This window comes from Aquarana catesbeiana, linkage group LG01 (genome assembly GCF_042186555.1).
Source record: "Aquarana catesbeiana isolate 2022-GZ linkage group LG01, ASM4218655v1, whole genome shotgun sequence".
NCBI classification, from domain to species: domain Eukaryota; kingdom Metazoa; phylum Chordata; class Amphibia; order Anura; family Ranidae; genus Aquarana; species Aquarana catesbeiana.
The window spans coordinates 886,370,385-886,394,511 of NC_133324.1; the positions used below are offsets into that span (position 1 = coordinate 886,370,385).

At 41.0% G+C, this 24,127-nt stretch overlaps 1 long non-coding RNA gene across 1 annotated transcript in view; it reads right to left on the reverse strand.

Annotated features, from left to right (window-relative positions):
• The window catches only part of LOC141125324 (uncharacterized), a 36,934-nt gene extending 17,506 nt beyond the window's left edge, over window positions 1–19,428 (reverse strand). The window contains exons 1-2 of the long non-coding RNA XR_012241377.1: window positions 19,265–19,428; window positions 15,261–15,415 (exon numbers count right to left, since the gene is read on the reverse strand). This is a non-coding gene — a long non-coding RNA (uncharacterized lncRNA). The remainder of the gene's footprint in view (window positions 1–15,260; window positions 15,416–19,264) is intronic.
• Between the last annotated feature and the right edge of the window lie 4,699 nt (window positions 19,429–24,127).

Consider the following 24,127-nt stretch of genomic DNA (forward strand, 5'->3'; position numbering starts at 1 on the left):
TTTGGTCTGAGGTTTGTTTTAAAGCCTTATGAAGCATCTTTTCAAATTGTAATAATATTACTGGGGATGCTGAGGAGGCTTGTGGAGAAGTTTGTGAGAGGATTTGTTCTGTATCTGACTCAAATGGAGAGTCTTGCTGTGACATTTTCTGTCTGTGAGAGCGCCCTGATGCTGTATCTTGTGAGGTGACTGGAGCTGCTTTAGTTGCAGTGATTGCCTGTGAGCTCTTTGTGAGGTGATTTTTATTTCTGCCACGGCTTCCTCCCAGTACCATATTTCCTGCCCAAACTTTCACAGTTTGTTCCCTAGGGCAAAAAGGTTCAAATGGATACCTTTTGAACCTGCAGGCTCCGCTTTGTCCTTCTCTTCTCTCCTCAGCGGTGTGGAGCTCTAACAATGCATGTCTGCTTCGCTAGGCTCCGCCTCCTGTCCCTCCTTGTAGGACTTTTCTACTATTTAGTTTGGATTGATTTTCCCTACAGTGTGGACTCAGTATACTTTTCTGTACACTAGTATTTATGATTCTATGAACACATGACTCATCACCAGGCTTAATACTTACGGACTGGTCACATTGTTATATACTCATTTCACTTTCTGAGCACTGCATTTCCTTTTTTGTTTGTAGTCCTTAGATAGTCCCCTCTCTTCTTCCTCATTGGTGTAAGGCCTTTAGGCAGGAACTGCTGTGTTAAAAGACATATAAACCCTTCACTGAATGTCCTTTAGGTAGCAAAATGCTGTGTATCTTGGGGAATTTAGTGGTATGGGAGGGAAGGAAGCACCTTGCAGCTCCTTTACAACCCTTCCATGTGGACTGCTACAGTCATGCCAGGCTGCATGTGTGTTTTTAAAAGGGCATATTTTCAATTTTTTCCGGTTGCATGCTGGAGGTTGGCCTGTCCAAATGCATTTCACTGCTAACCAACTGCGTATTTTTACAGGGCATATTACTAATTGTTTCTGGCTGCAATAATTCTTTTAAAGACTTTATTTTGTAAAGAGCGGTGTTATATTGCTGGGTAAAATGCATCAACTCAGAAGCTTATTTTTTCCTTTAGGAAGGCACATGACAGGGTGATTTGCAGGTAGGAGATTTTGTGAGACAGGGGCAGATTATTGTCACCCCATAACACAAAATATCCCTAGGGGCCAGGGCGGGGGGGCGCTTCTTTGGGCACTTTGCCTACATATCCTCTCAGGACCGATGCCGCAATGAAGCTCTCTGTGACAGGTGTCTACTGCTTATCACAACAGCACACCCAGCAGATGGAGTCTAGGCTCCTTCTTCATTTTGACCAGGGACAGACTGAGGGCCCAGGGTAAGTGGGGGGGTATACTTGCCACTGTGGGGACAGCAGCAATGCCATAGCTTCTAAATGCATACACTGTACTGTACTGTGAGAGATCTCTGACTCACCCCCCCCCCCCTTTACTCTGATCACCAGTGTGGTGTGCTGAGGGGGCGGAGCACACTGTAGCTACTGCTGGCCAGGATGGCTGCTCACACTACAGGGAGGAGGTGAGATTTGTTTTTTTTGGACTAAAGTCTCCTTGAAAGATTTTTTTTTATATGTATTGCAGTAAAAAGGAGACATGGAAAATGAAGAGACAGCGAGAGTGACAGATATCTACCAAGCTAGCACACAGCCCTATCTAAATAAACATAGCCCAATTACTCTGTCCAGATAATGTGAATGTAATTTATGACCATTCATGTAACCCTGTGTTTATGTGATGAGTTTACACTTCTGATGGTGCAGACTCAGAGCTTGGATAGATAACACAGGGTTATATGAATTGTCATAATTTAATTTCACATTATCTGGACATACACAGAGTGCTAGGGGCTGGATTATATAGATATATATTTATATCTTTTAACAGGAGGATGTTTTCTTTGAGTACCAGTTTTATGTATTGTTGTATATATTAGTAGATGAGCACAATAGTTTTTTTCTATTATTATATACATCACTATCAGACCACATCGCAGCTCTCTACTCCCCCCAGCTTGCATCACCCCCCAGACCACTTCATATATTCAGCTGACAGACATCACTCAGACCCTTATCTACCCAACATCACTCCCAAGTCACCCCACAGACTGCTATTAAAATAAATCCTTCCCCATTCTGCCACTGTCATACCCTCCACACTCCTCTCCTCTACACACTGGAGTGGATCTAGGCTGTACTGAGGGCACAGAAGGGATAGAAGGACTACAGAGGAAGAATGCTGCAAGAGAGGACTGACATAGAGGGGAGATGAGACTGGAGAAGGATAACATGGGATGGAGGAAGAGGACCTAGAATGGAGGAAGAGGAGGGCATGGGATGGCGAAGATGAGACTGCAAAAGGAGGATGATGTGGGATGGAGGAGATGGGACTGGAGGAGGAAGAGGACATGAGATAGGGACAAGGAACTGAAAGAGGAGCACATGGGATGGAAAAGGAGGAAGACATGGGATGGAGGATATGGGAGTGGAGGAGGAAGAGGACATGGGATGGGGGAGATGGAACTGGAGAAGGAAGAGGACATGGGATGGAGGAGAAGGGACTGGAGAAGGAAGAGGACATGGGATGGGGGAGAAGGGACTGGAAGAGGAGCACATGGAATGGAGGAGGACATGGGATGAAGGATATGGGAATGGAGGAGGAAGAGGACATGGGATGGAGGATATATTGGGTTGTAAGTGTATTAAAATAAAAGTGGGTGCACTGAAGGACTTGGTGGGATGGCCAGTGGGTGGATTCGGTGGGACAGCCAGTAGGAGGGCCTTGAGGAATGTTTGTGGTAAGGCCCTGGGGGCCCAGACCTAAAGCTGTATAAGGGGCCCCAAAATTTCTGATGGCTGCCCTGCTAAAGCTTATACTATATTTTAGTGTTTGGGTTAACTTCTGCAAACTATGCTTGAGTCCTTTAAACCTCAGTGCTGGGGTTAATTTTCTTATGTGGCCTGCCTGTTTGCACAGACTTATACATCCAAAATATTTGTCTGTAATAGCTAAGTGATAAATGGCTTTACAATTGTCAATACCTAGGTTACTTTTTTCTATTAAATTATGTATTTTCCCTTTATTTTTCTATAGATTCCATTTTTAAGTTTGTGGTAACTAGTGCATCAGGCAGTTGATGCTGCTAGTCTGTCCAAGAGCTTATTTGTTTGCATTATTTCAAAGATAAAAAAAATAAGTGCAAAAAGAATGTGTAACCAAACCACCTCACATGGCATCACTCACATTGACTGCATCTCCCTCGATAAAATACAAGTTAGGCATACACCAGATACTATTATCTTTAGTACCATTCTTTATGCAATTACTAATTGGTAAATGAAAATAGTCAGCATGACTCAACAGAATAAGACAAAAAAAAATGTAACTAATAATGAAGTGCTCACAGGACATCTAGTAAGTAAGGAAAGCCATAAAGTATGGCTTGCTGGTCCCTGCTGAACCCACTTAGATTCCATCCCTTTATGGCCGGCTTAGCTTCCTAAACACACTTAGACCTTACACAATGAGCTGCATAATTAGATAGCATAGTTTTTGTTGTTTCCCTTTCCACAGCAAAATGGTAATTCTGCTTCAAGGATTGGATTGTTTAGACAAAGTCAGAAAGTGCATTCTCATCAAACTCTTCATCTTTGTCAGGAAAAATGGAGTAATGTCTACTTTGTAAATCCAGAAATATTCATGAGTTTTGATCTGCTTGGCCTCTTTGGGATCTCTACAAGAAAGTAAACTGGCTGTGACCTGTTATATTGCTTCTCAAAGCAGAAGTGAAAGTATGTCCTAGAACAGGGATCTCCAAACTACAGCCATCCAGCTGTTGCGGAACTACACGTCCCATGAGGCATTGTAAAACTCTGACATTCACAGACATGACTAGGCATGATGAGAATTGTAGTTCCTGAACAACTGGAGGGCCATAATTTGAAGACCCCTGCCCTAGAACATGGGGTGCAGGCTTATCCTAATACAGATCCAGAGGGCTAGTAAGTGTAAAGAGGAAAGGATCGCTGCTACTCACAACCAGCCCAGGGGAATAAATGATGAGGGGCAACCTCAGCCTCCATGTTTCCACCACATCACACACCATAAAGCATTTTGCCCTGCCTACTGGTGCTTAATCAGGGTGTTTCGGCTGGCTAGTAGACCTTTTGCTTTGAAAACCACATCAATCATCTTTAGATCTGGAGTTCCATTTGGTTTGAGTGGATTATTTTTTGTTCCCAATACAGAGCCATAGTAAAATCATTAAAGTGGGGTTCCACCCAGGGGGTCCATTAAAAAAAAAAAAAATTAAAAGTCAGCAGCTACAAATACTGCAGCTGCTGACTTTTAATTGGACACTTACCTGTCCCTGGGTCCAGCGATGCGGGGGATCGAAGCCCCGCTCGTCCCCCCCCTCCGCTCGTCGGCGCCAGCATTTCATCTGTGGGCGCCGGACTGTGGCTTCACAACCTGGCACCCACTGCGCATGCGCGAGCGGCGCCGCGTGCCGTGATTGGCCGCTCAATCACCCGGGACCTGTAATGGGTCCCAGATGATTGACAGGAGGGAGGGAATAGAGCGGAGCCCTTCCTGTGCCGAGGCGGAAGTGATGTCACCAGCCCAGGCAAAGGAAGAGGCAGACTACGAGGGACCACCTAGCAACAGGCATTTAGAGATAAGTAAAAAAAAAAACTATCCAAATGTTTTTTTGTTTTTTGTTTTTTAATTTTTCAGGTATGTTTGTTTTTTTGGGTGGAACCCCACTTTAAGCTGGTATACATGCCGGAGACAGCAGAAAAAAGGCTGTCCTGCCTTTAATTCAAGAGATAAGTTTGCTAGTTTTAAGTGTTTTACTTACAGACTTACCATCCATAGCTACCCTGTTTGCCTAAACAGGGCAGGGATGGCCTTACAAGAAAATAAAGTAAACAAAAATGATTTTAAACATTCTAATCTGTAAACAGTGTAAAAAAATTAAAACTAGTAGTGACTAAAAATAGTAGTGAAGAGTGGGTGTCAGGAACATGCTGGCTATAGCGCAGCTGAAGTTCCAATGCGCATGTACAGTAAATGCACAGGCGCGGCCCAGCTGGTGCCCATCTTGCTGTGCTCAACACACGTATTAGCGCATGCCTATGAGGCACAGCTGAGCTCATTTACCATTAACATTGGCACCAAGTGGCCTATATAAGTGCAGCAGCTGCACTAGTTCATTGCTGTCTGAACTACAGATGTACCCGTGTTCCTGTATCTGATTCTGCTGACTTCTGTGATTGAACCGGCTTGCTCCTGACTTTGCTTGAACACTACCTGCCTCGACCTTAGCTTGCCTCTGGACTTTTCTCTTCCTGATCTGCCTGATCTTGTGTTGCTGACCTCTGCCTGTATGCTGGCAATTCTCTGCCTGCCGTCTTTGCCTTTTCCTGACCGTCTGTTGCTGACCTGGCTTGTCTGACCTCGCATCCAGTTGTTCATCTGTCCTGCTTGCACCCTGCCTAGCTCCCGCTGGTGCTTCTTCTGCTGTGGGTTGTCAGTCTTCTTGCACCTACTGCTGCCTGCTGTCTACGAGCCCAGGGTCTGCTGTTCCTGCTGCCATCTGCTGTTCCAGCTTCCCGGCCAACTTTGGTGACGCACCTGCTCAGCTTCACTTCTACCAGCGGAAGACTACACAGGCAGTCATACTTCACCTTGCTCTCTCGACCACTGTCCCAACATCAGTGGTCTCTGAGCCAGGCCTGTATGAGAAGCCTCCCTCTGCACAACAGGCTCAGCCACAAGGTACGTGACAGTGCGAAATAGCCGGGTCTGGACCAGCATTTGGCGCTCATAACTATCTAAGGTCAGGTTTTTGCCCTTTCTATCTTGTTTAACCACTTGCCCTCCGGAATTAAAAAAAAATGCATTTCTTCATACATTTAGGCCAATATGTATTGTGCTATGTACTTTTGGTAAAATAATCCCAATAAGCCTATATTGACTGATTTGCCCAAACGTTATAGTGAATACAAACTATGGTATATTAACTGGAATTTGTATTTATTTATTTTTTTATACTAGAAATGACAGTGATCAGCGCATAATAGTGGAACTGTGATAGTATGGTAGGCAGTCTGACACTAACTGACACTTTGTGGGAACCAGTGACACTAATACAGTCATCAGTGCTAAAAATATGCACTGTCACTGTATTAATGACATTGGCTGGGAAGGGTTTAACATCTAGGGTGATCAAAGTGTTAAATGTGTGCCTAACAGTGGGTCAATCATTGGCCAGCACCTGCTGATTGGCTTGTGCTGTGACTAATCACAGCACAGCTGGTGCGGTGGCTGCACGTATGCACAGCCCCTACCCAGAAGTGCTGGATCACATACTAGATACATGATCCAGCGCAGGAGAGCCGCTCTGCTACCGTACTCCTGCGTGAGGTGATCGGCAAGCGATTAAAAGTTTGCTGGCCTCTTACTACTTTTAATAAGACATAATCTGTGTCTAAGATCAATAATACAGTAGGAGTTTGTGGGACTTTAAATGAGGAAACGCCATGTCAGGACAAAATAACATAGTAATGAAGTTACGGTACATGATTTATTTATTACAATCTAGAATACATATCAGATATTTTGTACCAAATAAATACGTAGTCACAAGACCTACACTAAATATGCTGCTCATATAATGCAATACAGATAGAAAATAGACATGGCTACTATATACTCCCATTTCCTAGGAGGGGCCCCGTCAACGTCATGCCTGATTGGCCAATCTGCACAAGAGAGGTGGGGAGGGGATTCCCAGCTGAATGTGGAGGAGCCATCAGCAGTGAGTCTCCACCCATCTCGTGCGTGGCTAAGGATGGAAAAAAAGACGTTAGATCAGTGCCTATGACACCGCTGACACTAGCCTTGGAGCAGCTGATGGCTCATTTGCTTAACTCAATCACAAGGAAGCACACACTGATCCCACACACAGGTTACCCTCTTCGCTGGGAGATCAGCCATCCTCTTTTGGTATGTTTTTTTCTTCCCTTTACTTGGTTTTATTTCACATACACCCCCTCATGTAGTCCCCTTGTGGGAACACATAGAAAGTTTGCCACATTATCTTTACACTTTTACACATTTAATTAATCCCTTTTTGACACATTTTTTCTAGGAACACTATGCACTTTTCATGCACACATAGTCTATTGGATCATGCTGTGACCACTGTGTTGGGCTCCGGGCATTGTTCTCCATCCTTGGAGGGTTCCCCGTCTCAACCCCGGGGGAGACATCATGCCTGTTACCCCCGTATTCCTTGGCAAATACCGGACCTGGTCTTGAGGCTGTGTATATATTACTTCACAACACTCCTGATAAATGGCTGTAATGCCAGGAAACACATTGAGTGCCACTAGATGCCAACAGTTACTTGTCTCTGTTACATATGTTTTTCAATCGATTTATTATACCATGTATATTTGCCATGTCTCTTTTCTATCTGTATTGCATGCTATGAGCAGCATATTTAGTGTAAGTCTTTTGACTACCTATTTATTTGATACAAAATATCTGATATGTATTCTAGATTGTAATAAATAAATCATGTACCGTAACTTCATTACTATGTTATTTTCTCCTGACATGGCGTTCCGTCATTTAAAGTCCCACAAACTCTTCCTTTCTACCTACTAAATCAGGGATGGAGGCCGCCATGTGTTTTATATAGTGTGCGTCAGGTCACGTCCATTTACTGTATATCAATAATATAGTAGGTCAGCTATTTGCCATTTTAGTGTCATTTTGCCATTTGCCAATATGTACAAAGTTGAGGGCTTTGGCTTTATTTTAGTAAGAGAAAATGTTCCTCTTATCACTGGATAAAAAAAATCAGGTGTTGTATCCAAAACTATGTAAAAAAATATGTTTATAAGTTGTAATGAAGCCAATTGGGTTGCTGTTGATGTATTTAAAACATGCAGATATGTAAAAATGGTGAAAATTGTACTGTTTAATAACACCAGATACATCTTAAAGGCATCTCCCAAGCATTAAACTTAAAGTATTTGTGTTTTTCCGATGTTTAATGTGGTTCAGATTTAAGTTTGCATTTTTTGGACTTTACAATAAGCTTGACAAACGCCAATAGCAAAAAGATCTTTCATATGCCACTTAAATGTGGTCCAAGACAGACCTAATGATGTGCAGATAGATCCCTTTTACAACAGAGGGCAAAGATTGCATTTTCAGATCTGAAGCAACATTGGGTTTAGGGCCCAAATGCTATATTTTCCCCTAATGCCCCGTACACACGGTCGGATTTTCTGACGGAAAATTTGTGATAGGACTTGAAATTCCAACCGTGTGTAGGCTCCATCACACATTTTCCATTGGATTTTCCGACACACACAGTTTGAGAACAGGCTATAAAATTTTCCGACAACAAAATCCGTTGTCGGAGTTTCCGATCGTGTGTACACAAATCCGACGCACAAAGTGCCACGCATGCTCAGAATAAATAAAGAGATGAAAGCTATTGGCTACTGCCCCGTTTAGAGTCCCGACATACGTGTTTTACGTCACCGCGTTCAGAACGATCGGATTTTCCAACAACTTTGTGTGACCGTGTGTATGCAAGACAAGTTTGAGCCAACATCCGTCGGAAAAAATCCATGGATTTTGTTGTCGGAATGTCCGATCAATGTCCGACCGTGTGTACGGGGCATTACCGTTAACTAGGATTATTATAATTAGTTTTGCACTTATAGAACACAAAAACTGAACGATTCCTACATTTCTTACAAAGCCTGGTGATTTTTGAACAGTGCGTCAGTTTCTGTTTCTTTTTTTATTTTGTCTTATTCTCTGTGCCATCAGTGGTTATTGGAAGGAAGAGATGAAACTCTCATTATGTTTCTTTTTTTCCTATGGGACCGGACTAAATGATTGTTCTATCTGGCTGCTCTGTGATAGGTTGACTGTACATTCGTTGAATTATAGCCGCAGGCCAAGAGATGATCTCTCAGCTTCACAGCTTGACTATGAAAGTCCTCATTGTCACTCTGCAACATTAGAAAGTAACTGTAGGGAATAGATTCCCTAACAAGTGGGGGTTGAAAACTAGTATGAAGGAGAAGAGAGATAGTAGCTGTAATCATAAGGAGGGGGGTGGGGGGTTGGTTAGAGTGATATTGACTAAGTATTCCATAGACTGATACAATATGCTGTTGTGTTATATATCTTGCTAGTGTAATATAATATATTCTTCCTAGGTGATATAATTTGATATTGTGCATAATATAATGTGCTTTGATAACACGCTAAATTGGGCTGTTGATAACATTTTCTAATTCTAGATTTGTGAGTATTATTACATTATTATTGGTATTATACTGTAGGTAATTATATCTTCTCAACATGACCTAAACATAAACAACGCATTTCAGCAATAAGTTAATATATAAATTGTACAAATATTTCCCTGCCTTATCAGTACTCTGCCTATAATAGTGGTTCGCACCCAATGTACATAAACCCCAGGCAGAGCCAGGAAAAGGGAGGGGGAAGGAGGGGCAGCTGCCCCAGGCACAGTGTTTCAGTGCAAACTTTTCATTACAATCCAGTGACACTGTATTTCTGAACAGCAATTTGCAATGGGGTGAATACGCCACAACTTGGAGCAAAGCATTTGGTACTTCGCTGCGGTGTGACTTGAACGGCCAAGTTTGACAGGCAGTGCCGTCTGTCAGCTCGACATTCTGCATGCTGCATTAGATTTGCTACGGTGCAAAGCATACCGGCAATGAACAGCTGTATTTAAGACTTTAGAGGGCAAATCCATGTGTTAACGAGGCTTAAGATGGACTGTGATTGGATGATGACTCCCACGGATGTGGGCTCCAGCAGTAAGTACTTGGCAGCCCCAACCAATCTCAGGGGAAGAAAACAATAAAGTGTTTTTTCTTCTTAACAGTGATCACTGCTGTTTTCCCATTGGTTGATTTGGAGCTGCCTGACCACTGACTACTCTACATGCTTAATGAGCATAAACATGTATGTTTGGGGGAATCACATGAGCATCTTTATGTGAAGCACATCCATCCCAGTGTGGTCAGTTACAGCTAACCCCAGGGCATACACCTAAACCCCAGGGCAGTTCACCTAGCCTGTGCCCTATTGCTTACTTTTTGCAAAATACTGTTCCCTAGTGCTTCCTTTTTGTGAAATACCTGGTGATCCTATCAGTCTCCCTGCTTTCCTGACCACGCTAAGACATAGAAGCACATCCATCCCAGTGTGGTTAGTTTTCTTCTTTGACGCTACCACAGCCATCTGAATTTACTGCGCCAGATTCGTTTTTTGTTCATATGAACTTTGATTTTAAACCTGATTTTTATTGGAATTCTTAACTATAACAATAAAATTCCCTGGTTACTTGGATTTTATGCTATGTGGAAGCTTTTTTTCTTTTTCTCGATCAATACGAGTAAAACCAAGCGAGTGATTATCGGAAGAAGGACCCTATGGTACTACCCGGCTTGCTCCTCCATCTGGGTGGATTCGATCCCATCGTTGAAGATTGCAGGTCGTGGGGCCATCCGGAACCCTCCATCACAGATCGAGGACATCTTTAACCTTACCGTATAAACGGTGAAAGCCTATATGACTCACCGCCAACGGCCTGTGAGTCCACCGCTTCTGGTAAGGGCATTTCACTTTTCTTCCCCCCTTGCTGAATACAAGAAAGATCACTCTGGATGTGTATATATATTACTGTGAGATCCGTATTCATGCTTTAGAACCATCTTGATGCCTGGATGAACTGTTTAATATCCCAGAGACTGGTTTATATCTCACTTAAAGTTTTATTGTACATGTTTTTTGTTTTGTTTTTGTTTTGGTTGTCCATGGGATTGTTTTGGCACAATCACATAGTCCAGAATAAGGACTATTACTAATTGTGGTGGTTTAATTTTCATTTGATGATTATTAGATTTTTCATAGGGGTTGTCACAAGACCCTTCGTCCTATCTGTTTGATTGGCAGCAATGACTGCAGGTGTATATATGGGTGGACTACACTAATGTTTACACTGATGTTTACACTTATAATTTAGCGCTACACTTTTGATTCTCTTATCAGTTTACGTCTTTGCTTTCTACTTGGGAGCACAGCCTGCCTGTGCCCCAATAGTCAGACTTCTGTACACACGACCCCCCGCACAGCTAATTATTATTGTTATTATTATTATACATGATTTATATAGCGCCAACAGTTTGCGCAGTACTTTACAACATGAGGGCAGACAGTACAGTTACAATACAATTCAATACAGGAGGAATCAGAGCCCTGCTCGTTAGAGCTTACAATCTAGGATCACTATGAAGATCAGTGTACTGCTTTTTTCTTTGCATCCCGCTGTCACACCTCTTTGCAGTCTCCTCCCCCACCTCTAAGCCCCTTATGCAGCTGAAAACAGAGGTAATGTAATTAATAAACATGTTAAAATGTTTTTGGTATCAGTGTGGTGCATATCACAAGCCAGGAGGCAGATGACTTGATTGTACAAGGACTAAAAGGGAAACAAGTTTTTATAATACAACCTCCAATGTCTTAACATACTTTTGAACTGAATGACAATGTTGTGTGATGGTCAAGAGAGGATGGCTACGTTCCTACATACAGAGGGACTATGGAGAACAAACCTAGCCACCCTCTAACAGGAAATCAGATCACAACAGCATAACAAAGGAATTAGGAGATTTGTAAACAAGGCAGATCGCTGTTAGGTAAGGAGGAAAGGCATGGATCCCATGTTTGTGCAAAGCAGGGACATGGATCCATGCCTCCTCCCACATAGTATACAAACACACTAGCTAGGTACACAGTTACCCTTTGAGGGCCCATGATGTTTAACCCCTTCCCAGCCAGTGTCATTATTACAATCACCGTGCATATTTTTATTTATTTATTTATTTATTTATATTTCAATGTTTTTTATTAAAGTTTTCACAAACGAGTAGACAGGAACACACATATAAGACAACAATGATGCCTTCTGTTACACTGACTGACAGAAACCTGACCATTATTGAAATGAATGACATATATTGGTTAAAGATGTTAATGGTTTAGGACCACATTTCGATGAATTGCAATGATCTAATAAATAGGGTATTGCTCCCCAACCCCAGACACCCCAATTGGGAACACACTGTGTCATGAGGAGAAGAAGAACAATACTATCAAATTATCAGTTGCTTTTAAAATGCATAGAAGTTTGACCAAGGTAGGTACATTCATAATAACAGCATAAAATGCAGGTCCTATTGTAAAGCAAGTGGGCAGTAAATGAAGCTATTGAGAAAATTAAGAAATATAGGGTATAATCTAATGGTCTATCAACTTTGTATATATGCCTTGGGTATTGAGATCTAGAGTATGCATAAGGACCTCAGGCCTTGTTTTTTGTAGCATCAGAGAGTGAAAACCACATCCTGTCATCTAGTAACCAAATATAAGTAATCACATAGAGAAAGGGTATAGAATAAGAGGGAAATCGAAGAGAAGGAGAGAAGGTATGAGAGAAAAGGTGCGGCACCAATGGGCTATGAATGCTAAAGCTCTAAGAGGGAATTCACTTAGTTTATTGTATATAGGAGTGCCATGGTTCCCAGACCAAATCGTATAGTGGACTGGAGGATGCTAAGCGTCTTTTCCTGGATCCAAGATATTTTCCTTTTTGCTGCCACGAATGACACGCCCGGCTGTTTCCAAGACCGAGCTATCGTGATTTTGGCACCCGAGAGTATAAAATGAGTGAGAGTCAGAAGAGATCTGGAACAATCAAGTAGTCTACTATTCAGTAATGCAATATCTGGCGTTTTGGAACACCCAGACCTGTCACCTTACGCAGCAAACAAAATATCCTGTTCCAAAACCCGAGGATATTGGCCCTTTACAAAATAATCTAGTCATCGTTAAAGCAGTGTTCCAGCTGAAATTTTTTTTTTAAAAAGTCAGCAGCTACAAACACTGTAGCTGCTGACTTTTAGTAAGCACACTTACCTGTCCAGGGTGCCCGTGATGTTGGCCGCCCGAGGCCGATACGTCCATCAGATCGGGTCCCGGCGCCGCCATTCAAACTAAGGGAAACAGGCAATGGAGCCTTGCGGCTTCACTGCCCGTTTCCTACTGCGCATGCGCGAGTCGCGCAGCGCTTTGTGAATGGCCAGCTGTGTTCTGGGACACACACAGGTCCCAGAAGACAGCGCGCCCCATTCCCCAGAAGACAACGCGAGGAGGAGAAGAATGAAGACTATCGCAGAATAGGAAGTGGCAGATTAGGATGATCTGCCTAGCAACAGCCATTTCTGGTAAGTAAAAAAAAATTTTTTGCAATTTTTAGGAGCATTTTTATGTAATTTTTTTTTTTTTTTTTTTTTTTTAGGGTAGACCTCCGCTTTAATGACTGGAATGGTACCACTGGATTGGTGCAGGGCCAATGTGGTGCCCATATTTAAAAAGGGATCAAAGTCTTTGCCAAGTAACTACAGACCTGTTAGTTTAACTTCTATAGTTGGGAAGATACTGGAGAGTTTAATAAAAGACCACATAGATGAGTTCTTGCTGGAAAAAATATTTTAAGCAACAGACAGCATGGATTCATGAAAGACAGAATTTGTCAAACAAACCTGATTTCTTTTTATGAGGAGGTAAGTAAAACTTGGACTGAGGGGTGGCTGTGGACGTGGTATACTTGGATTTTGCAAAAGCGTTTGACACAGTTCCCCACATATGGCTCATGTGTAAAGTAAAGTCTACAGGCTTGGAAAGATCAATTTGTAAATGGATAGAAAACTGGCTAAAAGACAGGATTCAGAGAGTAGTGGTTAATGACTCTTACTCTGAATGGTCTAAGGTTATCAGTGGTGTACCCCAAGGTTCAGTGTTGGGACCTTTACTTTTTAATATCTTTATAAATGATATAGGGTCTGGGATTAAAAGTACAATTTCTGTCTTTGCAGATGACACAGATGACACTAAGCTATGCAGTGGAATAACGTCCTTACATGATGTCTCCAACTTACAAGCCAACCTCAATGCACTGTCTAATTGGGCAACTAAATGGCAAATGAATGCTAATGTTGATGAATGTAAAGTTATGCTCTTGGGGGCTAAGAATATGCATGTATCATACGTACTGTACTAGGGGGAGTACAATTGGGGGAATCAATGGTGAAGAAGGATCTGGGGGTTTTACTAGATCATAAGCTCAATAATAGCATGCAATGCCAAGCTGCAGTTTCCAAAGCGAGCAAAGTCCTTTCTTGTATTAAGAGAGGTATGGACTCCAGAGACAGTGATCTCATTTTGCCCCAGTACAAATCATTAGTAAGACCTCATCTGGAATATGCAGTTCAGTTTTGGGCACCAGTTCTCAAAAAGGATATCGGGAACTGGAGAAAGTGCAGAGAAGGGCAACCAAACTGATAAGAGGCATGGAGGAGCTTAGCTATGAGGAAAGATTAGAGGAACTGAATTTATTCCATCTTGAGTAGAGGAAATTAAGGGGGGATATGATCAACATCTACAAATACATAAGTGGTCCATATAGTCAACTTGGTGTTGAGTTATCCACTTTAAGGTCATCACAGAGGACAAGGGGGCACTCTTTACATCTAGAGGAAAAAAGATTTCATCTCCAAATACGAAAAGGTTTCTTCACAGTAAGAGCTGTGAAAATGTAGAATAGACTCCCTCCAGAGGTGGTTCTGGCAAGCTAAGTAGATTGCTTTAAAAAAGGCCTGGATTCTTTCCTACATAATATAACTGGGTACTGCCATTTATAGGTAAAGTTGATTCAGGGAAAATCTGATTGCCTTTCAGGGGATCAGGAAGGAATTTTTTCCCCTGCTATAGCAAATTATATCATGCTTTGCTAGGGTTTTTCACCTTCCTCTGGATCAACTGTGGGTATAGGATTGTGTATATGGGATTGCATTTTTTTTTTTAGTTGAACTGGATGGACTTGTGTCTTTTTTCAACCTGACTAACTATGTAACTATGTAACATTCCCACCAGATGTGGAAGAATGAACCCGTAAGCCCACATCCTCTAAAACATAGCCAGGATGTGCCTGGGTAAATCTTGGCCAGATGTAAGGAAACATTGTACCACCCTGTAATAATTTTAACACTTGATTCAATAAGTGAGACATTTGTAATCCCCTTGAAAAACTTCTTGAAATTCAAGAACCAGGAGTCAGCATTCCAACTTACCGAGGTATCTTGTTCCCAGTTGAGGTCGTAAGAAGGTTTATCAGGACTCTCCATCAGAGAGGCATAGATGATAGAAATGCCTCCTCATTGATCCATGTGGCCTGAGCACCATTTCTCATATGTAGTGATTCTCTGAGGATTTTGTTCCGAAGTCCCTAAAGAGAGCATAGAGTGTTGAATTTGGTGTAGTCTAAATTGTTCAGATAAGGGCATATTCAATTTGCTAATGCAATGGCTTGCCGTGAGAGGTCCCAATGAGGAAAGGAAGTGTGCAATCCTAAACAGGCCTTTGTTCATCCACCTCTGGAACGCCTTTATATTTTGGCCAGAAGGAAATGTAGGATTGTAGATTAGGTGTAGATTAGGTGAGCCCTCTGCAAGTGCAATTGCTCCAAAGCTTAGTAAATGAGGTAAGGCTTCACTTTGCAAGGAGTACCCAATCCCATGCAAGGAAAATTAAAAAAACTGCATTTTTGCTTGCACATGATTGGATGATGGAAATCAGCAGAGCAACGGAATTGCTTGTCTTTCCATTTCAACCCAGTCTGGTTTACTATCCTACAAATACATAATTGAGAACTGAGCTAGTTGAGCTGCTTGTAGTACCTCCAAAGGACAGGCAATCCCAGGCTTCCTTGTGTACGTCTTCTAAATAGTACGCTTTTGGGACCCCGGTAACCCTTATTGCCCCAGATAAAGCGTATAATCCAGGAATGAAATTTATGTAATTGCGGTCTCAGGGTCGGGATAGGGAGAGAAGGAAATAAATACAATATCCTAGGAAGAAGGGTAATTTTAATAAAGTTCACCCTCCCCAACCATGAAATACCCCCCTTCCCCCAACCAAATAGGTTTGCAGACAACTTTTTATACATTGGAGGGTAGTTAGCATTGTAGAGTTGGTCGATACTAGCTGTCAAATTGACCCCAAAGTAAGAGATTGACTTGGGGTCCCATGTGAAAGCAAAATAATTTAATTTAATTTCATTTCATTTAAGCTGCTCTACCAGGTGTGTGGGGGTGGTAACATTTAGTGCCACAGACTTGTTCATATTTACTCTGAGTCCAGATACCCTGCCAAAGTCATGTATGAGTTTAAAGATATTTGGAGTGGAAATAAGGGGGGAGGTAATGAATAATAGCAAATCTTCCGCAAATAGGGCACATTTGTGGACCCAAGAGCCACAGGTAATGACATGTATATCCGAATGGTTCCTAATTGCAATAGCAAAGATAATAGGTGATAGGGGACTTCCCTGTCTAGTGCCTCTATGTATTAAAAAGGGATTTGTGTAGTGACCTTGAAGCTTAACTTTTGCTCTAGGGTTTGAGTATAGGGTTCCCAAAATTTGTAGGAAGCGAGGGCCAAACCCCCATCTTTGTAGGACTTTGAATAGATAGGGCCACTCCATTGTGTCAAAAGCTTTTTGTAGGTCCACCAATAACAAGTAACCCTCTTGATGTAGACCACCATCCCACTGTCCGTAAAAGGGATATCACATCTACAGCTCTTCATATCTGATCAGGGCCCTGCCTTCCCCGAATGAAGCAAACCTGATCATTGTAAATATAGCTACTTATACATTTTGATAGTCTGTTTGCTAGGATTTTGGTCATTATTTTAAGATCATTATTGATCAGTGATATAGGTCTGTAATTGCCAATCTCAGAGCTATCTTTACCTGGTTTAGGGAAAACAGATAAATAAGCTAGGTTAGCTTCACTATCCAGGGAGGAGCGCCCCCCCCCCCCCCCAGAGCATTGTAGAACTGTGTTAGGTGAGGGGATAGAGTGGGGGCAAAGGTTTTGCAATAACATGATGAGAATCCAACTGGGCCTGAGGCAGAGCCCCGCTTGAGGTTCTTAATAACCCCAAGTACTACCAATTCTGTAATGGGTTTTTTCTAGAGTGGACATGTGTTCATGTCTTAATTTAGGCAGAGGAACTTCATCTAGGAATTTAGGAAGTAGATTTGATGGGGAGACGTCACTCGCCATATATAGATTAGCATAAAAATCCTGAAATGCGGTCATAATCCGACAGGGGTTTTGCATGAGTATACCTGTGGAGTCACATATTTTGGGGAATGAGAAAGTTCTAGATTTGGGTGTCAGTTTGGCTGCCAGCCTGGGACCCACTTTATCTGTATGGAGGTAGAAGCGAGCATTGGACCACCGGAGATTTTTTCGCTTGGGTAGTTAGGGCTAAGCTCAAGGAAGTACGCGTCAATTCCAGTAGGGTAAGTGAAATAGAAGTAGGGTTCCGTTTGTGGATTTTGGAGAGTTTTAGAAATTTCTGTTCTAACCTGGATATATCAGCTCGTCTTACACATTTGAGTTGAGTGGAAATTTGGACAATCTTGCCCCATATCACCACTTTATGAGCTGCTCAGAGTATTTCAGGGGACCTCCCCATTATCATTGACCCGAAGGTACTCCCCAATGTCTTTGTCTAGTACGTTACATTCATTCAGACGCCATCGAAATCTGCCGTCTGAGTCAAGAGGTGTCGTAATGTGCAGGACTACCATCGAGTGATCTGACAGTGGGGAGTCTCTGATGAATGACTTAATGGCACTGGGAGTAGTGGATGCCGCTAGAAATATGTGATCTATCCTCTCATACGTTTGATGAGGAGCTGAAAAATGAGTATAGTCCTTATTTGTCCAAATATCCACTAACCCATGGGTATAAAGAACTTTAGCAATCTTTAGGCTTTGTTTGGGGGGACTGAGCAGTCTGGAGTGACCATTTCCAGTTTTGTCTAACATTTGATCCAATGCTTCATTGGAGTCCCCTCCTAAAATTAATGTTCCTAGAAAGTGTGGGGAAAGAGCATCCATCATGGAGTTGAAAAAGGCATACTGGCCCCAGTTCGGGGCATAATACGAGATAAATGTATATTGGACCCCGTCAATGGACCCAGAGAGGAGAATATATCTCCCCTCGGGGTCCCTAATTACCTCTGTAGGAGAACAGATGGTGTTTTTAGAGAAAAAGATCCCCACCCCTCTAGTTTTATCCTCTGCGTTCGCTAAGTAAAATTTGGGGTATTTGGTGTGGATGAATGAGGGATTATAAGATTTGGGAAAATGTGTTTCCTGTAACAGGAGTACTTCTATCTGAAGAGATAATAGGGTTTGAAAGTATTTTAGTCGTTTTAATGAGGAATTCAGTCCCTGGACATTGTGCTTTAAGTCACTGATTGCCGCCATTACTAGTAAAAAAATAAAAATATCCCATAGTTTGTCGACATTATGGGGTTGATTTACTAAAGGCCAATAGACTGTGCACCTTGGAAAGTGCAATTGCACTCTGCAAGTGCAGTTGCTCCAGAGCTTAGTAAATGAGGTAAAGTTTCACTTTGCAAAGAATACCCAATCACATGCAAGGAAAATAAAAAAAACAGCATTTTTGCTTGAACATGATTGGTTGATGAAAGTCAGCAGAGCTTCTGCTCATCTACTAAACTCTGAAGCAACTGCTCTTGCCGTGTGCAACTGCACTTTCCAAAGTGCACAGTCTTTTTGCCTTTAGTAAATCAACCCCTATAACTTTTGCGCAAATTAATCAATATACGCATGTTGGGATTTTTTTTTTTTTTTTTACCAAAAATATGTAGCAGAATACATATTGGCCTAATTTATAAAGAAATTCGATTTTTTTCAATTTGCTTTTATTGGATATATTTTATAGCAGAAAGTAAAAAATATATATATATATTTTTTTTCATTGTCAGTCTTTTTTGTTTATAGCACAAAAAAATAACAAATTGCAGAGGTGGTCAAATACCACCAAAAGAAAGCTTTATTTGTGGGGAAAAGGGAACATAAATTTTCTTTGGGTGCAGTGTCGCATGACCGCGCAATTGTCAGTTAAATTAATGCAGTGTTTTGCAAAAAATGGCCTGGTCGGGAAGGGGGTAAATCTCCGGGAGCTAAAGTGGTTAAAAATACATACTTTTTATTTAATCCTAAGTTTAGTGTCACTTGACATGTACTCACATTTACTTACAGTGCAGAGCTTGTCAATCAGGGCGGCAAATCTTCATTGATATCTCATCTGTCTAGCACTGTGAAAGAAGTGGATTTTAAAGCAAGTTCTATCTGGCAGATGGCTTTTCTGCAAGGCAACAATTATTTCTTTAGAAAACAGTTATTTAGACATTTAACACGGAGCAACATAGAAACACTCCAAAAATGTTAAATAAGCAAGTGTTATGATTTATTCATGTCCCAAATGTGATTACAAATATTTATAATGACCTCAAGGTGGAAATTATCTTTGGGAGATAACTGCAGACTTTCCAGTTCTGCATATTGTATGTAAAATGCCATTTACTTATCAACCAAACTATGGGTTATAGTGCACACAAGTTTTATCACTGCCGTGCTGTTCACATTAGAAGTATGAAAATGGAAATTCTGGGAACTTTTCATGGCCATTAATATATCTTTCTCATTGCACATTGTTAACTGGAAATGAATTCCTTAATTAGCTTAGAAGACTTAAATCACACAGGGAACACAAAGTTTAGTTGGTCATCTCATCGTAATGAAATATAAAGTGGCAACTTTCTGGCAAACAGAGGTGTGCTCTCATAATGAAGTCAGGCGCTAGATACGAGAATCACAATTAATAGCAGAAACACAAAGCGCAAGAAGGATTGAATTTTTATCCACAGGAGAACTAATGCTATATTTCATAATTAAACAGAAGAGGGAAACAGGGTTTGAGATAGTCATTATTTTAAAATAAAAGTAATTGATGTATGCTCAAAGGAAACGGCGTGCTGAATGAGATCACAGGAAAACAAATTGACCGTACAGTCTATTGAGAAACAAATGTATCTGGTAATAGGGAGTGAAGAAACCTGTGGTGTACCACTCTTGTGGAAACTACAGATCACAGCATGCATGAGAAACAGTACACTTATATTATAAGGGAAGAATTTCCATTGATTGTGTCATGAACCATGCCTAAATATCCCCCCTTCCAACTGTTTGCTCTGTCCCTCCACAATAAATGTAACACACATAGGGGGTTATTTACAAAAGGCAAATCCACTTTGCACTGCAAGTGCACTTCAAGTGCAGTCGCTCTAAATCTAAGGGGTAGATCTGAAATGAGTGGAAGCTCTGCTGATTTTATCATCCAATCATGTGCAAGCTAAAATGCTGTTTTTTATTCTCCTTGCATGTCCCCCTCGGATCTACAGTGACTTTACTTCCAAGTGCACTTTCACTGCACTTGCAGTGCAAAGTGGATTTTCCTTTAGTAAATAATCCCCAATGTATTGTAACATTTGTACTCATATCTCTACTCCGATTTTCCAGGCTTTCAACTATCCCTACTCTGATTCTTCAGACTTACCCTTATCCCTACTCTGATTCTCCTGGCTTACTTCTTTCCCTATTCTGATTCTTCAGGCTTACTCCTACTATAACTACTCTGATTCTCCAGGCTTACTCCTATCCCTACTCCGATTCTCCAGGCTTACTCCTATCCCTATTTTTATTCTCCTGGCTTTCTCCTATCCCTATGATTCTGCAGGCTTTTAACTATCCCTACTCTGATTCCCCAGGCTTTCTCCTATCTCTACTCTGATTCTCTTGGACTACTCCTTTCCCCACTCCGATTCTCCAAGCTTACTTTTATCCCTACTCTGATACTCCCGTTTATACTAGCATTAGTACTCTGAAGAGCAGTCCTTGGTGGATTGAAAGGTACTTGATAGGCAGTAAAGAGGCATTTTGTCATCTCCTCACTGCCTGTTTTAACCCTTAAAAGCCCACACCACCACGCAGCAAACATATGCAATGGGAACTTTGTGGGAACAGTTTGAGGATGGCCCCTTCCTGTTCCAACAAGGTTGCGCACCAGTACACAAAGCAAAGTCCATAAAGACATGGATGAGCGAGTTTGGGATGGAGGAACTTGACTGGCCTGCACCTCAAACCGATAGAACACCTTTGTGATGAATTAGAGCGGAGACTGCAAGCCAGGCCTTCTCATCTAGCATCAGTGCCTGACCTCACAAATGCGCTTCTGGAATAATGGTGAAACATTTCCATAAACACACTCCTAAACATTGTGGCCAGCCTGTCCAGAAGAGTTGAAGCTGTTATAGCTGCAAAGGGTGGGCCAACTCAATAATGCACCCTATGGACTAGGACAGGGATGCCATTAAAATTCATGAGCGTTTAAAGACAGGTGTCCCAATACTTTTGGTAATATAGTGTATATTTGGTAACAATCTTAGAGAAAAAATCCTGTAAAATATCACATAACTAAACCATGTTTATCTTTTTTTCTAATGTTTGGGATATAGATTTGCATTTGCTACTTTCAATTTGTTCATGTATACTTGGCAAAATAGACATAGTAAAAGAATTTAACTCGAGTGAACCTATTCCTAGCTGATATCACAGATCCCATCTAGTACTCAATTTGTTTAGGCCAAACTTACTCTGTGAGCTCAGGTATGTCAGAGGGAATATAACTTATTCACCTTTAGAGAAAGAGAACCTATTAATGTACCATATACTGTAGAGAGGGACCTTAGTAGAATATGCTTGATACACCTCAGAAGATACAAAATAAATTAAATTAAATTAGGTTGAGACATTTTTTTACCTTAATGTATGTCAGATCTGTGTGTAGTTAAGTAAAACATATACAATTGTAATTATATAGAGTATTTTAAAAGCACATGTTGAGCTCCTATTTAAGGTGAAAACATTTTCACAAAGGCTTCACACAACTTTTCCCAGTGGTTTACAGACGTTTCCAGTCGAATCCAATTAAAATAATGTGTGAATCTTGGGTCAAAGTCATGTGGAATCTTGGGTGAATACATTTGTAAATAGATCTCCTTGTTGACATTTTGTGATACCCCTAGTAATATATGAAAACTTATCAAGCCTTGGAATCTGCCACAAAGGTGTACATAGAGCCACTTCTACTGCCAAGGATTGCTTACCATGAGCTTTGTTAAGTATGAGCTAGATTCCGTATGGACTAGATACCATATGAACTTTATGTGCCCTACCATTGGCTAAATTGCAATTGTTTGGTCTTCTACACTGTAAAAAATATTGTGCTGGGTCTACTCAAAAAAACTGAGGCAACTATCAGCATCAGCTTTTTAAGTGCTGTCAACTAACCTTATTTTTGTCTGACTCGTTAGACTTTTCATGTTTTCAACTTTCTTGTTTTATGTAAAGCTAACTAAATGTTTATGGTCTATGGTTTATAGACCATAGTGTTTTAAAGTGGATGTAAACCCGATTCATGAAATTTGAGCTTGGCACATATCTGCAGTGTTTACTTATCTCTCTTCAAAGCACTAAGTCCCGTGGCTTTCTCCTGCTCTGTTCTTCTGTTATCAGCATGAAAACGTCTCTGACACATGTGATAAAACCAGGCTGAAATTAGTGTCAGGGAGGGTGCTATAAATAGATTAGCAGAAAGCTGCCCTACTCACAGGTCAATTCTGAAAGTCTCTGCCTATCTGTAGGGAGGCGTGTGCCTTTCCTCCAATCAGCTGTCTCCCAGTGTAATCCAACACTACACTGCTACTGCTATACAGTATATAAAGCTGAAAACAGCAGATATACATTTAAAACTTATGTAGGGAAATTTGTTTTTGATCCCGGTGTATCATCTGAGGCTGTTCACTTCACTGGGTATATGTGAGGGTTTACATCCACTTTAAGTTAGGAATACATACCTTAACTTGTCTGGAACTATAGTTTTAGGTAAAGCCAACTTTTCCAGTTTATAGATCATAGGTCTAAGTAAAGCCAACTCAGTTTTTTCCAGTTTCTAGAAAAGTTTAGTTAAAAAAATAAGTTGATATGTTAACTTATTTATTTCAAGTACTTACATGTATATAGCACTGTCAATTTATGGAGCGCTTTACATATACATTCACATCAGTCCCTGCCTTCAAGGAGCTTTCAAATCTAAGATCCTAACTCACATTCATACATACACATACTAGGGCCAATTTACACAGGAGCCAATTATCCAACCAGCATGTCTTTGGAGTGTGGGAGGAAATCTACGCAGGCACAGGGTAGAACATGCAAACTGCAGGACGGTAGTGTCGCAGTCGGGATTCAAACCAGCGACCCTTTTGGTGCTAGGCAAAAGTGCTAACCACTACACCACTGTGCTGCCCTATTACTTTGTTACTTCGTTTTCATTGATATTAACTTGTAACTTACTCAATTTTTTTAAGCTGGTAAGACGTATTTTCCAAATGTATTTGATATATGTTTGAAGGTTTTTATATGAAAATAATACAATAATATAATATGTTTTTAAAAAAAGGAATAGTCTCATAAAACAGGCTTTCAAAACAAATTAACATGTATTATTTATAAAGTGTTACAAATGTAATATTAAAGCAGCATCAAATGTAAATGTACACATTTAAAAAAAGAAAAAGAAAAAAATGCCTTTTTCTAAGCTAACAAATCAAACTGAAACACACACACACATGTATATCTGTAAAGAACATGGAATACAGAATATATTAACTTTTTTTTTAAGCCTTTTAGGAAAGTAATTTGCACTTTAACCACTTCAGCCCCAGAGGGATTTGCCCCCTTAATGACCAGGCCATTTTTTGCGATACGGCACTGCATCACTTTAACTAACAGTTACATAATCATGTGACGCTGTACCCCAAAAAAAATTGATGTCCTTTTTTTCCTACAAATAGAACTTACTTTTGGTGGTATTTGATCACCTCTGTGGTTTTTATTTTTTGCGCCATAAACAAAAAAAGACCGACAATTTTGAAAAAAAAAAACATTTTATTTTTACTTTCTGCTATAATACATATCCAAAAAGAATAA